Source organism: Rhinolophus hipposideros (assembly GCF_964194185.1).
Source record: "Rhinolophus hipposideros genome assembly, chromosome: 17".
NCBI classification, from domain to species: domain Eukaryota; kingdom Metazoa; phylum Chordata; class Mammalia; order Chiroptera; family Rhinolophidae; genus Rhinolophus; species Rhinolophus hipposideros.
Genome location: NC_138063.1, coordinates 56,212,295 through 56,223,937, shown reverse-complemented (window position 1 = coordinate 56,223,937; position 11,643 = coordinate 56,212,295). Strand labels below are relative to the sequence as shown.

The window sequence follows — 11,643 nt, the reverse complement described above, 5'->3', positions numbered from 1 at the left end:
ATGGCCTTTATTATGTTGAGATATGTTTCCTCTATTCCCATTTTGCTAAGAGTTTTTATCATAAATGGATAGTGGATTGTCAAATGCTTTTTTGCATCTATTTATATGACCGTGTGATTTTTATTTTTCATTTTGTTTATATGATCTATCACATTAATTGGTTTGTGGATATTGAACCAACCTTGCATAGCAGGAGTAAATCCCACTTGATCGTGGTGTATGATCTTTTTAAAGTGTTGCTGAATTTGATTTGCTAATATTTTGTTGATGATTTTTGCATCTATGTTCATTAGGGATATCGGCCTATAATTTTCTTTTTTTGTAATGTCTTTGTTTGATTTAAGGATCTGGGTAATAGTGGTCAAATAAAATGAGCTTGGGAGCCTCCCCTCCTTTTGGATTTTTGGAATAGTTTGAGGAGAATAGGTGATAACTCTTTTTTGAATGTTTGGTAAAATTTACCTGTGAAGCTGTCTGGTCCAGAATTTTGTTTGTTGGAAGCCTGTTGATTATGGATTCAATCTTGTTGGTAGTAATCCATCTGTTCATATTTTTTGTTTCTTCTTGATTCAGGCTTGGGAGATTGTATGCTTGTATGAATTTATCCATTTCTTCCAGATTGTCCAATTTTTTTTGCATATAGTTGCTCATTGTAATTTCTTAATTTTTTTTCTGTATTTCTGTGATGTCTATTGTCACTTCTCTTTTATTTCTGATTTTGTTTATTTGGATCTTCTCTCCCTTTTTCTTGATGAGTCTGGTTAAAGGTTTCTCAATTTTGTTTATCTTTTCAAAAGAACCAGCACTTAGTTTCATTGATGTTTTGTAATTTTTTTTTTAAATCTCCATTTTGTTTATTTCTGTTCTGACCTTTATTATTTCCTTCCTTGTACTTACTTTGAACTTATCTTGCTGTTCTTTTTTGGGTTTCCTTAGGTGTAAAGATATACTGTTGATTTGAGATTTTTGTTTCTTTAGGTAGGTCTGCATTGCTATGCATTTCCCTCTTAGGACTGCTCTCAGTGCATCCCATAGATTTTGGGTCATTGTGTTTTCATTTTAATTTGTCTCCAGATTTTTTTTGATTTCTTCCTTGATCTCCTTGTTGACCCATTCATTATTTAATAGCATGTTATTCAGTCTCCATGTGTTTGTGTATTTTTCAGTTTTTTTCTTGTAATTGATTTCTATTTTCATAGCACTATGGTCAGAGAAGATGCTTAATATGATTTTAATCTTCTTAAATTTATTGAGACTGGCTCACATGACCAAGATTTCACATGTAGGTGTTCACATGAACAATCACTTACATGAGCAGAAGTAGTTCTACTCATCTACCATCTCGCTATAGCTATTTGAGGGAAGAAAGAGGAAAATTATCTGGTATCGTTAGAGCTACATTGAAATTGCATTGAGCTAAGCTTGCCACCCAGAGCCTAACAATCATCATGATGTTGAGCACCGAATGCAGAGAGGGGTTCTTGGTGAAGGTCATGGGGCCTATCCTGGTCCTGCTCAGCCAAGGACGTGATGCACTTCTCTGATTGCAAAATCCAAAATGGTAGATCAGGTATTCATTTCATCTACACCAGAGGAGGCAGACCAAGTGGTGAAGCATTTGTTGAACTTGAATCAGAAGATGAAGTGAAATTGGCTTTGAAGAAGGACAAAGAAACCATGGGACACAGATATGTTAAAATATTCAAGTCCATGGGGAGACATTTCTCTAAAAAGGACATACAGAAGGCAAGAAGACATATGAAGAAATGCTCAACCTCACTAACCATCGGAGAAATGCAAATAAAAACCACAATGAGATACCACCTCACTCCAGTCAAAATGGCTATTATCAATAAATCAACAAACAACAAATGCTGGTGCGGATGTGGAGAAAAGGGAACGCTAGTGCACTGTTGGTGTGACTGCAGATTAGTACAGCCACTATGGAAAACAGTATGGAGGTATCTCAGGAATCTGAAAATGGAACTACCCTATGATCCAGTAATTCCACTCCTAGGCATCTACCCGGAGAAATCCAAAACTCCAATTCAAAAATCTGTATGCACTCCTATGTTTATTGCAGCACTTTACACAATAGCCAAGATATGGAAACAACCGAAATGCCCATTGGTCGATGACTGGATTAAGAAGCTGTGGTACATTTATACAATGGAGTATTACGCAGCCATAAAGAAGAAAGAAATCTTATCATTTGCAGCAACATGGATGGATCTAGAGAACATTATGTTAAGTGAAATAAGTCAGAAAGAGAAAGACAAGTACCATATGATCTCACTTATATATGGAATCTAAAGAAAAGACTATGTGAATGAACTAATCAGAGACAGTTTTGGGGACGCAGAGAAAAAACCGAGAGTGGTTAGATGGGTGTGTGGGAGGGGGTTGGGGATAAGGGGAAAGGTGAAGGAATTTGGAAGCAGCTGGTAACCACAAGATGGCCTCAGGGTTTTTTTGAAAATTAATTTGGGGAAGGTATTCTATAATGTTGTAAAGATTTTGTTGGGTATCCGATGGACATGCGTCCTATTTGGGAGACCACCTCAGGGATACTGTGGATACCTGATCATGGCATTGTACAGCAGAAGCTAAACATTAATGAATGCCAACTATAATTTTATATATATAATGTGATGGTTCAGTGTGAGGTCGGAGGGATAGTGGATGGGGGGAGGGGGGTTCACAGTATGAGGGATATAAATGATGAATGTCTAAGTATTACCTTGTTTTGTACACCTGAAACTAATAAATAAATTAATTAATTAAAAAAATATTCAAGTCCAACACTGTTGAAATGGATTGGATATTGAAGCATACAAGTCCAAATAGTCCTTATTAGGGTTTCCAGGTGGGAATTTCCACCCATTCTCAGGATTTTTTTTTCACTTTCCCATTCCTGAATCTTGAGATTCAGGAATGTTTTCTGTTCTCCACTATGAATCGTTTCCACAAAGTAATGGCCGTTACTACCAACCACCTGGGTTCAAGGAGCCGATTTTCCCAATCTCCTGATCAAATTTTCTTGGGATTCAGGAATGGAAAAGGAAAAAAATTCCCGAGAACAGGTAGAAATTCCCACCTGGAAACTCTAGTGATAAATAGGAAAAATGTCTAAGAGACACACAGTGAGTAGTGCATTTAATTTCCATTGTGGGTATTATTGGGTTCAAGGAGCTGATTTTCCTGATTTCCTGACCTACTTTTCTCAGGATTCGGGAACAGTAAAGTGAAAAAAAATTCCTGAGAATTGGCAGGAATTCCTGCCTGGAAACCCTAGTCCTGATACTGCCAATGATGGCTTCATCCAGATTAAAGGAACCCCATTTGGCTGTAGCAAGGAGGATTGTTCGGTTTTATTCAGGGTTGGAAATTGTGCCAAATGGGATGACACTGCCAGTGGACTTTCAGGGGCAGAGCACAGGGGAAGGCTTTGGTTCAGTTTGCTTCATAGGAGATAGTGGAAAAGGCCTTAAAGAAACACAAGAAAAGAATAGGGCACAGATACATTGAAATCTTTAAGAGTATCTGAGCTGAAGTCCAAACCCACTATGACCCGCCTCAGAAACTCATGGCTATGCAGTAGCCAGGTCCCTATGATAGGCCAAGGGCTAGAAGAGTGTATAACAGCATTGGCAGAGGGGCTGAGTTTGAAAGGATAAGTCAGGGTGCCTATGGTGAACGGTATGGAGGCTATGATGACTATGGTGGCTATAATGTTGGATATGGCTTTGGGTCTGATAGATTTTGAAGAGAACTCATTTACTATTTTTCAGGAATGTCTGATCATATATATGGAGATGATGGGTCCAGTTTCCAGAGCACCACAGGGCACTGTGTATACATGAGGGGATTACTTTACAGAGACATTGAGAACAATATTTACAATTTTTTCTCACTTCTTAACCCCATGACAGTACACATTGAAATTGGACCAGATGGCAGAGTTACTGGTAAGGAAGATGTAGAATTTGCTGCTCATGAAGATGCTGTAGCAGCTATGGCAAAAGAAAAAGCCAACATGCAACATAGATATGTGGAGCTCTTCCTGAATTCTACTGCAGGAACAAGTGAGGAGACTTATGATCACAGCTATGTAATTCTTTTTGAATTCTACAGCAGGGGCAAGTGGTGGTGCTTATGGTAGCCAAATGATGGAAGGGATGGGCTTATCCCACCAGTCTAGTTATGGAGGTCCTGCTAGCCAGCAGCTAAGTGGTGGTTACAGAGATGGTTCTGGTGGTCAGAGCAGTATAAGTGGATATGATCAAGTTCTGCAGGAAAACTCCAGTGACTATCAGTCAAACCTTGCATAGGTAGGGAAGGAGCACTAAACAGCTACTACAGAAATAAAATCTTGCATTTATGGGAGTTGAATAGAATGGGATGGATGTCTAGCACATCCAATATGATTGGTAAAATGGGAAATACTGATTTTTTTTTAATTTACTTGGGTGACAATTGTTAGTGAAATTACATAATTTCAGGTGTACAATTCTGTATTACATCATCTATAAATCCCATTGTGTGTTCACCACCCAGAGTCAGTTCTCCTTCCATCACCATATATTTGATTCTCCTTACCCTCATCTCCCTCCCCCCAACCCCCTTACCTCTGGTAACCACTAAACTATTGTCTGTGTCTATGAGTTTTTGTTTCTCATTTGTTTGTTTTGTTCTTTTGTTGTTTCTGGTTTATATACTACATATCAGTGAAATCATAGGGTTCTCTGCTTTTTCTGTCTGACTTATTTTGCTTAGCATTATACTCTCAAGATCCATCCATGTTGTCAGAAATGTTCCTATATCATCTTTCCTTAACGCTGAATAGTATTCCATTGTGTACATATACCACAAATTCTTTATCCATTCATCTATTGAAGGACATTTTGGTTGTTTCCGTGTCTTGGCCACTGTAAACAAAGCTGCAATGAACATTGGAGCACACGTGTCTTTATGTATAAATGATTTCAAATTCTTTGGGTAGATACCCAGGAGAGGGATTGCTGGCTCATATGGTAATTCTATTCGTAATTTTTTGAGGAACCTCCACACTGCCTTCCATGGTGGCTGCACCAGTCTGCATTCCCACCAACAGTGTATGAGGGTTCCTTTTTCTCCACAGCCTCTCTAACACTTGTTGCTATCTGTCTTGTTGATGAAAGCCATTCTGACTGGAGTGAGGTGATATCTCATTGTGGTTTTTATTTGCATTTCTCTGATGATTAGTGATGTTGAGCATTTTTTCATATGTCTATTTGCCATTTGGAAGTCCTCTATGGAGAAATGTCTCTTCAGGTCCTCTGCCCATTTTTCAATCAGGTTGTTTGTTTTTTTGTTGTTGAGATTCATGAGTTCCTTGCATATTTTGGACATTAGACCCTTATCGGAGGCACTGTTTGAAAAAATCTTCTCCCATTCAGTTGGTTGCCTCTTTATTTTGTCGATGGTTTCTTTTGCTGTGAAGAAACTTTTAAGTTTCATATAGTCCCATTTGTTTATTTTAGCTTTTACTTCCATTGCCTTTGGAGTCTAATTCATAAAATGCTCTTTGAACTGAAGGTCCATAAGTCTAGTACCTATGTTTTCTTCTATGTAGTTTATTGTGTCAGGCCTTATGCTTAAGTTTTGATCCATTTTGAATTAATATTGGTACATGGTGACAGATAACAGTCCAGTTTCATTCTTTTGCACATGGCTATTTAATTCTCCCAGCACCATTTATTGAAGAGGCTCTCTTTCCTCCATTGTATGTTTTTAGCTTCTTTGTCAAAAATTATCTCTCCATATTTATGTGGTTTTATTTCTGGGTTCTCAATTCTATTCCATTGGTCTATGTGTCTGTTTTTCTGCCAATACCCTACTGTTTTGATTATTGTAGCCCTGTAGTACAAGCTAAAGTCAGGCAGAGTGATACCTCCAGCATTGTTCTTTTTTCTTAAGATTGCTTTGGTTATTCGGGGTCTTTTGTGGTTCCAAACAAATCTGATGATTTTTTTGTTCTATTTCTTTAAAAAATGCCATTGGGATTTTGATGAGGATTGCATTAAATCTGTATATTGCTTTGGGTAATATGGCCATTTTAACTATGTTGATTCTTCCAATCCATGAGCACGGAATGTCTTTCCATTTCTTGGTGTCTTCTTCAATTTCTCTCAAAAATGTCTTATAGTTTTCAGCATATAAATCATTCACATCCTTGGTTAAGTTTATTCCTAGGTATTTTATTCTTTTTGCTGCAATTGCAAAGGGAATTGTTTTTTGTATTTCTTTTTTTGAGATTTCATTGTTAGTATATAAGAATGCAATGGACTTTTGTACGTTGATTTTGTAGCCAGCAACTTTACTTTATTCATTGATTGTTTCTAATACCTTTTTGGTGGAGTCTTTAGGGTTTTCTATATATATAGCATCATGTCATCTGCAAAGAGTGATATTTTAACTACTTCATTCCCAATTTGGATGCCTTTTATTTCTTTCTCTTGCCTGATGGCTCTAGCAAGGACTTCCAACACTATGTTGAAAAACAGAGGTGATAGGGGACAGCCCTGTCGTGTTTCTAAACGTAGAGCAAAGGGCTTCAGTTTTTCACCATTAATTATGAGGTTAGCTGAGGACTTGTCATAGATGGCCTTTATCATGTTAAGCTATTTTCCTTCTATACCTATTTTATTGAGTGTTTCAATTTTAAATGGATGTTGTATCTTGTCAAATGCTTTTTCTGCATCAATTGATATAATCATATGATTTTTGTCCTTTATTTTGTTTATGTGCTGTATCACATTGATGGATTTGCATATGTTGAACCATCCTTGTGCCCCAGGTATGAATCCCACTTGGTCGTGATGAATAATCTTTTTAATGCATTGTTGTATTCGATTTGCTAGAATTTTGTTTAGGATTTTAGCATCTGTATTCATCAGAGATATAGGTCTGCAGTTTTCTTTTTTTGTGTTGTGCTTACCAGGTTTTGGTATCAGGGTAATGTTGGCCTCATAAAATGAGTTAGGGAGTACTGACTCTTCTTCAATTTTTTGGAAGAGTTTGAGCAGGATTGGTATTAGATCCTCTTTGAAGGTTTGGTAGAATTCACTAGGAAGCCGTCTGGTCCCGGACTTTTGCTTTTAGGAAGGTTTTGGATGATTGATTCAATTTCGTTACTGGTGATTGGTCTGTTTAGATTTTCCAGTTCTTCATGGCTCAGCCTTGGAAGGCTATACGTTTCTAAGAACTTGTCCATTTCTTCTAGGTTATTGAATTTGATGGCATATAGTCCTTCATAGTATTCTTGAATGATCCTTTGTATTTGTGTGGTGTCCGTGATAACTTCCCCTTTCTCATTTCTGATTTTGTTAATTAGTGTCTTCTTTCTTTTTATCTTAGTGAGTCTAGCCAAGGGTTCGTCAATTTTGTTAATCTTTTCAAAGAACCAGCTTTTTGTCACATTAATTTTTTCCATTGTCTTTTTGTTCTCTATTTCATTAAGCTCTGCTCTGACTTTTGTTATTTCCTTTCTTCTGCTGACCTTGGGTTTCACTTGTTCTTCTTTTTCTAGTTCTTTGAGGTGTAACATGAGGTTATTTATTTGGGATTTTTCTTGTTTCTTGAGATAGGCCTGTAATGATATAAATTTTCCTCTTAAAACTGTTTTCGCTGCATCCCAAAAATTTTGGTAGGATGTATTTTCATTGTCATGTGTTTCTATGTATCTTTTGATCTCTCCTCTAATTTCTTCTTTGACCCAGTCGTTCTTTAAAAGTATGTTGTTTAATCTCCATGTATTTGTGTTTTTTCCTGCTTTCTTTTTGCAGTTGATATCCAATTTCAAAGCCTTGTGATCAGAGAATATGCTTTGTATGATTTCAATCTTCTTAAATTTGCTGAGACTGCTTTTATGCCCCAATATATGGTCTATCCTTGAGAATGTTCCATGTACACTCGAAAAGAATGTATAGTCTGATGTTTTAGGATGAAGTGCTCTGTATATGTCAATGATGTCCATTTCATCTAATGTTTCATTTAGGGCTGCAATTTCATTATTTTTTTTCTGTTTGGATGATCTATCCATAGCTGTCATTGATGTATTTAAGTCCCCTAGTATAATTGTGTTTTGGTCAATTTCTCCCTTTAGTTCTGTTAGTAGTTGCTTGGTATATTTTGCTGCGCCTTGATTGGGTGCATAAATATTGATGACTGTTATGTCTTCTTGTTGTATAGTCCCCTTTACCATTATGAAATGTCCATCTTTGTCTCTTGTTATCTTTTTCACCCTGAAGTCTGTTTCATCTGATATCATTATGGCTACACCTGATTTTCTCTGGGTACCATTTGCTTGGAGTGTCAATTTCCACCCTTTCACTTTGAGTCTATGTTTGTCTTTGTAACTGACATGTGTCTCTTCGAGACAGCATCATCGTTAGGTTCAGTTTTTTGATTCAATCTGCTACTCTGTGCCTTTTTATTGGTGAGTTCAGTCCATTTACCTTTAGGGTGATTATTGATATGTGAGGATTTCCTGTCATTCTATCTTTAGTTTTCTAGTAAGGCCCTGTCTTAATTGTTTCTTTGCCTTTGTGGTGTTGTCTATTATTTCTGTGTGGTGGTATTCTATGATGTTTCCCTCTGTTTCTTTTTTTATTACAGTATATATTTCAGTTCTGGATTTTTCTGAGTGGTTATCCTTATGATTATGTAAAAGAAAGTTTGATATTTATGGTATTCCATTTTCTTCAGCATGCTTACTTTCTCCATTCCCATATTCCGGTTCAAGCCTTTACTCTCACCCTTTTTGTGTTGCCACAAATTGTCCCTGTTGATTGTGGTTGAATAGCCTCCTTTAGTATTTCTTATAGTACAGGTCGTCTATTAGTAAATTCCCTCAGCTTCTGTATGTCTGGAAAGGTATTTATTCCTCCTTCATATCTAAGGGATGTGTTGCTGGATATCTTATTCTTAGCTCATAATTTCTCTCTTTCAATAGTTTGAATATTTGGTTCCACTCCCTCCTGGCTTGTAGAGTTTCTGCTGAAAATTCTGATGATAATTTAATGGGCTTTCCTTTGTAGATTACCATCTTCTTTTCCCTGGCTGCCTTAAGAATTCTTTCTTAGTTGTTGATTTTAAACAGCTTCAATACAGTGTGCTTTGGGAAAGGCCTGTTGGGATTGAGTTAATTAGGTGTTCTATTTGCTTCTTGGATTCGAGGATTTAGTTCTGTCCACAAGTTTGGGAAGTTCTCATCAACAGTTTGTTTGAATATATTCTCTGTTCCCGTCTCTCTTTCTTCTCCTTCTGGTATGCCCATTATTCTTATATTGCTCTTTCTGTTGGAGTCAGAAAGTTCTTGTAGCGTTCTTTCATTTCTTTTAAGTTTCAAGTCTCTTTCTTCTTCCATCTGTGTAATTTCCAGGTTTCTATCTTCACTGGTGTCACTGATTCTTTCCTCCATCTGGTCAACTCTACTACCTAAGCTGGTTATTTCATTCTTAATTTCTTCTATTGAGTTCTTAATCTCCAGAAATTCTATTTGGTTCTTTTTTTTAAAATTTCAATCTCTTTCCTAAAATCTCGTGTTGTTTTTTGATTGTGTTTTTGAGTTCATTAAACTGCCCTTCTGTGTTTTCTTTCATCTCATTGAGTTTTTTCAGTAATGCAATCTTGAATTCTCTGTTATTTAAGTCACATATTTCCATATCTTTAAGTTCGTTTTCTGGAGACTTTTCACTTTCTTTCTGAACTATGTTGTTGCCTTGGTTATTCATCGCAATTATTGATTTATTGTTTCTCTTCCTAGACATCTACAGGAGTGGCTTCTGCAACATGTTGATAGGAAGAGGTTTCTTTTGTTTTCCAGTACTTGTTGGTAGAGTGTTTTATTTTTCTCTCTGGCTACAGCCTTTTTTTTCTGTCTCACATGGTAGTGCAACATTTTCTCTGCACTATTCCAGCTTCTCACACAATAAGGGGATTCCCTGGGAGATTGGTTCTCCTCTGTTAATAGTTTGCGTGGGTCATGGGGCGCAGTGTCCGTGTGGGTATGCGGAGAGCTTATGAAGTTCCAAATCTCTTCTTGCACCAGATTCAGAGCCCGTATGTTTCAGCAGTTCTGTTCATTCCTGCAGGGGTCCGCCCAGATAGGTAGAGCTGGGGGCGGGGTGAGTTGTGAGAGGTGGCCCAGAGCAATGGTGGCGTCCACCACCACAGCCAGTCCTGCTTCAAAAGCTCCCTCCCCTTTGCCCGAACTAGTTGGGCTGCAAATCTGTGTCTGCTGTTCACAGTTCTCAGAACAGCAAATATTCTGTTCTTTTGATCTGACACTGCTATTGTTCCGGTTCTAGCACCTTGCAGGTGGGGGCGGGGAGAGCTCTGGGAGGGTAGGGAGGGGCCATCTAGTCTCAGTGCCTAAGGCTTCCATTCTCTGCTTGGCAGTGAGGGCTTAAACCACTGTTTTCAGCCTTCTTCCGTCAGTCTTTTCTCCGAGGTCTCTGCCTTGAGCATTGGGTTCATCCAAGTTATATGCTGCCCCCTCAGCCCTGTGGGCCATAAGTGGAGCCCTAGCAGTCCGAGTTCTTCCCTGTCCTGCAACTGTGGTAGTTCTGGGATGAAGAGAGCTCGGATCACTGAGCTAGGTCTGTGTCCTGCGCCTGCGCTGCTTCGTCTCCGCACTTCTCCCTTTCCTCCTCCCCCTGCTCTTGCAATTCACCCACTTTTATTTGAATTCAGTAGTGGGCCTCTTCATCTTGCCTGTCTGCTGTGCAGGGAGTCCTTTGTGGTTATTGTTGTTCAATTAGTTGTAAATTCCAGGGGAGCTTTACAGAGGCTCGTCTCATGCCACAATTTTGATGACCTTGAGTCAGAAAAAATTTAAATGTGTGAAAATACATTTAAGTATAATATGTACTTAATATACTTAAACATTTTATAAAGCAAAGAATCATTTTAAGAAAATGTGATTTGGCCAAAATGACTCAAGTTATAAAATAGCACAGGAGAAGAAATCTCACTTAGATATAAATCTCAAATAAAATATAAACAGAAGAAATGTAGCAGAATATGTAAAGAATTCATGACAAAAACAAGGGGTTTATCCAAAAAAGGTAGTTATGTATCATTGTTACAGAACCCATGAATGCAATTAATTGGATTATTAGGCAAAACGAGAAATTATCACCTCAAAAGATGCCCAAGAAGTATTTCAGACAATTTAATACCATATTTAGTATAAAAAGTTTTGCTGATTAGGAATTTAAAAAATCTTTAATGAAACAAAGAGAATTTTATCAGAATCCAGCAGAAATCACTATACTTTCATGGAAACACTCAAGTGAGGTCATAAATGCCTTTGAGAATCTGAAAGAAAATTTGGACATTATCTCCACAAAAATAAACATATGGGCATACATTCAACATTTTGTACAGATTTTCAATGGGCTAATGGGCTGCTAGAAGTACATGTGTGTACCTTTTAGGTAACTATGACCCTGGCTTAAGGTCCCCAAATTATAGAGTGGTTGAGCCAGAGTAACACACATGAATTATATATAAAGTTCTGGATTCATATTCAGAGTTGAAAGGGAGATAACACCATCACTTGTAACAACATAACATAACATAATCTCGTGCAGATTA

The 11,643-nt window shown here is 37.5% G+C and overlaps 1 pseudogene across 1 annotated transcript; it reads left to right on the top strand.

The window, feature by feature from the left end:
* Window positions 1-1,448: 1,448 nt before the first annotated feature.
* On the top strand, window positions 1,449-4,331 carry LOC308509771 (heterogeneous nuclear ribonucleoprotein H2-like; annotated as a pseudogene). The gene is made up of 5 exons: window positions 1,449-1,707; window positions 2,798-2,847; window positions 3,296-3,380; window positions 3,683-4,085; window positions 4,135-4,331. The product of its transcript is annotated as a heterogeneous nuclear ribonucleoprotein H2-like (transcript).
* Window positions 4,332-11,643: the final 7,312 nt, after the last annotated feature.